The following is a 5,849-nucleotide window of genomic DNA, read 5'->3' on the forward strand; positions in this document are numbered from 1 at the left end:
TTGTTGAGGCTTCTTCTGTGCCTGAGTTTATAATCTTTCCTTGAAAATATTCCATGTGCACTGGAAAAGAATGTATATTCTGTTTTTGGGAGAAGTACTGTTTTGGAAGTATCAAGCATCTCCAATTATTTTATCATGTCTTTTATTAACTTTGTTCCCTTATTAATTTTCTGTGTGAAAGACCAGTCCAGTGATGGTAATGGGGTGTTATAGTCTCCTACTGTGATTGTGTTCCAAGCGATTTCTCTCTTTTTATCTATTAGTATTTGATTTTTGTATTTAGGTGCTCCAATTTTGAGTTCATATATCTTAATGTGTATAAAAACCTCATTTTGTATTGCTCCTTTAATCATTATATCATGTCCTTGTTTATCTTTCTCTATGGCCTTTCTTGTAAAGTCTATTATGTGTGAAGTCAGTACTGCTAGTCCTGCTTTCTTGTCATGTGCATTTGCATGGAATATATTCTTCCAACTTCTGACTTTCAATTGATGTGTTTTCCTCTTACAAATGGGTCTCTTGTATGCTTCATAATGCAGGGTTTTTTTTATATTATCCCATCAGACAATGTATATTTTTGACTGAAGCACTAAATCCATTTACATTTGTGATAATTATTGATAGACTGGTGTTTATTTCTATTTTGAACTTCATTTTCCAGTTGATTTGGTATTTCCTTTTGTTCATTTCTTTTCCTTTTTGTGGCTTGATAAGTTTTCTTTTATTATCTTTGTTTCGTTTTGGCTTTGTGACTTCATTGTAAGCTTTTGACTTTTGGTTACCTTGTTTTGTATTTATATTTAACCGTACTATATCTGTTTATTTTATCTTATAAGAATACAAACTCATACCCATCCTACAGAGAAGACAAATAAGAAGAAAATACTCTGTATTGTTCTGTTTCACTCTGTGACCCTTAAAAATTTTGATGTCCAGTTTTACAACATCATATTTATTTTGTTGTAATTCATTGTATATATTGCCTTTCTAATTATTCCTTTCTCTTTTGTATAGCACCCTGCTTCTTTTTTTTTTAGAGTAGATCTTTCATTATTTCTTTTTCTCTTGCTAAATTCTTTTAACATTTTTTGTGTGGAAGTTATTTATCTCTCCTTCTATTCTCAAAGAGAGCCTTGCTTGATAATGTATCTTAGATTACAGACTTCTTTCATTCAGGACTTTTAATATGCCTTACCACTGCCTTCTGCCTGCTGTATTTGTGTAGGAAACGAGTTTACAACTATTATGTATAAAATTATATATATGTATAAAGAACACCTAGAAATGAAGTTAACAAATAAGGTAAAAACCTATATGTTAAAAAACAGAAAACATTGGTGAAGGAAAATTTAACTGATCCAAAGAAATGAACAGATCTCTTATGTTAATTATGTGAAACTATGTGGTTAACACAACCATTCAACCAAAGGGAATCTACATTTAGTGTGATTCATGTCAAAATACCTATGAGATTTTTGATTAAATAGAACAAATAATTTCAAAATTTATATGTAACCACAAAGAACATGAGTTGCCAAAATAATCTTGAAAAAAAGTATTAAATGTAATGGTGTAAATTCCTCTGATGTTATACAGTCCTTCAAAACTTTAGTAATTAAAACAACATGATACTGGCTTAAAAACAGACACCAATCAAGAGAAGAGAATAGAGAAACCAGATATAATCCCTCACTCTTATGATCAATTAACCCATGAAAAAGAAAGCTAGAGTATAAAATGAAGAAAAGACATTCTCCTAAGTAATTAGTTACTAGGGAGCCTGAACTTTGAAAAGATAGATTACAATATTTCCTTACATTGTGTACAATCCATGAGCACCGAATATATTTCTATTTAATTTATTTTCTTATATTTCTTGCACCTGTAATTTATTGATCTATGTTTAGATCTTTTATTTCACTTACAAAATATATTCCTGTTTTATTCCTTATGGTATAAATTTACATGTAATAATTTTCCAAGTTTCTCTTTCTGATTATGGGTTGTTAATATATAAAAATGCAATGGATTTTTTTTTATCAATTTTGTATTCTGGAAGTTTACTAAGTTTGTTCATTATTTCTAACAGTCACTGGAGGAGTCTATGGAGCTTTCTATCTATGTATAATTATGGCAACTGTAAATACTTTACTGCTTTTTTACAAGTTGGATACATTTTATATTTTTTCTCGACTAGATGTTCTGGCTAGGACTTCTAGTAGTGTAATTTAGGACTTGTGAAAATGAGCTAATTTTTCTTATTACTGGACCAGAGGAAAACCTTCCTGTATGTTAAAATTGAACTTGATGTTAGTCATGGGTTTTTCATAAATGGCTTATATTATGTTTAGTTACATTCTATCTACAGTGAATTTGTAAAAATATTTTTATAAAAAAGTTAAGATCACATATTTTAATAATATTCCTACATTTTTTGAGAGTGTTATTTTTTAATTCTTTGCTTTTTAAGGGATGTTATCACATATTTTAATTTTCATATGTTAAATAATATTTATGAATCAGGACTAAATCCAACATAACTATAGTTGATAATACTTATAATATGCCATGAATTCAGGTTGCTAATATTTATTTAGAATGAAATTTACAGATAGTGATGGAAAAATTTACATTGTAGCTTGAGGGTACATTTATTTATTTAAAAATTTTATCTCTCATTTTTAATTTGGCTTAAGTTTAATGGAATTTATTTCTAAATAAATAATATAAATTTTGATAGAACTGGATTTACTTATGTATACTGTTACAGGACATAGGTAATATTTTCAATTAGTGAACAAATCACTTGCCTTAAAATGCTGTATTATAAAAACAATACCAAAAATTTCAGGACTGAGAAATATATTGCTTCCTAAAATGCATTAACTTGTATTTTCCACCCCAAACCACATATACTGTTATATCTTTGTTTTTTTCATTGTTCATTTGCCCCTTAATGGAGGCACTGCTTATTGAATCCAGTGTCTTGTGCATAAGTGTATTTATCAACATCATTTTGGAACACATAACAGAAGCCACAAGAGTATGGATTATAACGATGACAAGAAAATTTTTTCCTTCTTGGGACTGAAAAACCTCTGACAGAAAGAATGGCAAAAATAAACATTTGTAAATATGCAATAAGATTGTCTCTCTTCTAATTTTTATGGTAGAATGTTAAATTACATTTGTTTTACTTATAGCACTGAATTACAATTTAAATCAAAAATTCCCCACTTTGGGCTTTCTTATATTTGATTCATAATTTTAATCTAGTTTTATTTTATAAATATTTGCCATTTATTTATAAGCATAACAAATAAGCTGATATTTATTCTTCTCATATTTTGAATATAGAGCTACTTATTTTAAAGTACAGAGATAAATACCAACTTCCATTTCCAAATCAAATTATATTTCACTTTAATTACAAATGATATTGAAATAGATATACATTTTCTGTACAGGTTTTAAACAAATTTCACTTTAAATTTCATAACTTTAAAATTATTTTATATATTTATTGCATTATTTATACTTCACCAATTTTGTATAAATTTGTGTACAAAAGTATGGAGACTGATTTTATTTCATAGTCCCCAAAATTAAATTATTTAAAAAGATTTTTGGGGATAATATTTGCAGATCACAGTATAAAAATAAGCATCCTATATGTTTCATTTTAACTGGATGAATGAGAAGGGAACACTGGCTGAATGTTACACTTGAGTTGCTGGGAGACCAGTCGTTTTGTGATGTGACAGCTACTCAGGTAGAGAACCATTTTGATGGCCTAGAAGTTTATCTGTGCAGGCCTGCCAAAGCAGCATTTGAAGCTGCAGTGCTCAAAATCATGCAGATTAGAAAAGTAGCTGTAGAATAAGTTATTTCCGTTGGCACATGTTTCTCCAGAAATCCAAGATGTGTCTCATAAAGTTGGACAAACTGTTTCAGGAACTCTGATATATCTCTATTGTGTGATCAAACATTCTCTGGGGACTTGGACTTGAGGTGTATGATTGAAGAAAATGCTTTTCAGACTTTGTCTGAAAAATCCTTGATAAAAAGACCATGTTACACACATTGTGTCTTGGAACCAGATGAAGATAATGATTTTCGTTCTCTGACATTTCCAAGAAAACTCTGGAAAATGTCTGGGAGTGACCAATAAAAATCTATCTCGTGGGATGATAATGGAACTTCGATAGTGATTGATGAAGATGTCTTTAAGAAGGAAGTTTTGGAAAGAAGGGCGCCTTTCAGAATATTTGAATCTGGAAGTATGTAAAGTTTAGTTAGACAGCTTAGCATTTATGTGTTTACTAAAGTGCGGCAGAATATTCAAAGATCTGTTTCTCCTGCTGACTTTCTGGCAGAAGGAAAAAATCTGTTTTAAGCAAGGTATTCAGTAATTGTAGTTACTACTTGGTAACATATATAAAATTTTATTTTGTACATCAACCTATGGTAATATAAATGTAAAGCTAGATTCTGAAAATTGTATAAAACTACAAAGGCTAATATTCTTTACTTTTTCTAAAAATGAGGACAGTGCCTTAAGTATTCAAGATTATGAGAAATGTTCCTAGCAACTATGAATCTTACCAGAAAACTAAATAAACGTATTAAAGCTGCTTTTAAAAAGTGGCTTTCACCGTTACTGCAAATACTAACTTATTAAATTTGATGATATACTATTTAAATGTGTATATTACAAATAAATAATTTCAAAATATTGTCAGCAATGTTCATATTTTAATGATATTATCTTTGCATAATCAACATGAAATCTGAGGTTTTATAGGATAGGCTTATTGTAGTCTTGTATTTTCGTTTAAAATATTACTAAAATCTTTCTCCATTGGTTGCAGCTGCAGTTCTGCCATAATTGAAATCTTAAACAAGTCTGTCACCAGCATTTAGTTAGAATAAAAAGAAGAGTTGGGATTAAAAATGCCTCTCTGGTGGCTTCATTGGCTGAAGATTTCAAAAAGAAGCACTTTAAAGCAGGAGGTAATGTGCATATTCATAATTCTGATTTTGTGGCTGACACTAGTGGAGAAAGTGAATTTTTACTTTCTGCAAATTTAAACATGCCTCTAATAAGGAAGCCCTCTACTAGACAAATAATTGGTGACACAACAACCCGGATCAGAGGTGATTTTTATCCTCCATAATCAATGTCATTTAGACCACCAAAACAAATTGCAGTGGATCAACGTGCTGTTTTAAATCAGTTGACCACTGTCCACGGGCACTCTCAAAGCAGCTACACTGAAGCAAATGGCCGTGTTGTGAACTTCATTACAATTATAACTTCTACTTCTCAGTACAGCATCTTGTCTCCCACAGAGAGCTATTATTTGGACTGATGGTGGAGCCTTCTACTTTCCCAAATAGATATCACAACATATCTGCCAATGAAGGTCGTTTTTCTAAACTTCAACCAAGGAGCAACCCACGGTTTCCAGTGACAGTGATAGCTGATACATCAGCTACCTCTCTTTCAATGCCAACTTATCAGCCGTCTTCAGTTTATGAACGTCATCCTAATTACAACTGATTTACCAGAGGACTACCAGATTATGCAGGATAACAAAGATTAATATTGATGTTGGCAAATGTTGACAAATATCTGCAATTTTCTTATTTGAACAATAAACATAGACGTGTACTTGTATTTTCCTTATAATTTTTAGAATAGAGTAAAGAGATATACAGGAGTATAAGTTACCATTTAAAGAAAAATACAGATATTTGATTGACATGATCATTTGATGGAACAATATGGGTGTAAATTTAAATAATTTCTTGTAAGGAAGAAGAGAAAATGGAAGAATTTGGAAAAG

At 30.2% G+C, this 5,849-nt stretch overlaps 1 long non-coding RNA gene across 1 annotated transcript; it reads left to right on the top strand.

Moving 5' to 3' along the window:
• The first annotated feature begins 4,062 nt into the window (after positions 1–4,062).
• On the top strand, positions 4,063–5,619 carry LOC140694053 (uncharacterized). The gene is made up of 3 exons (XR_012069795.1): positions 4,063–4,280; positions 4,872–5,013; positions 5,353–5,619. It is a non-coding gene; the product is annotated as an uncharacterized lncRNA (long non-coding RNA).
• Positions 5,620–5,849: the final 230 nt, after the last annotated feature.

This window comes from Vicugna pacos, unplaced genomic scaffold, assembly GCF_048564905.1.
Source record: "Vicugna pacos unplaced genomic scaffold, VicPac4 scaffold_20, whole genome shotgun sequence".
NCBI classification, from domain to species: Eukaryota; Metazoa; Chordata; class Mammalia; order Artiodactyla; family Camelidae; genus Vicugna; species Vicugna pacos.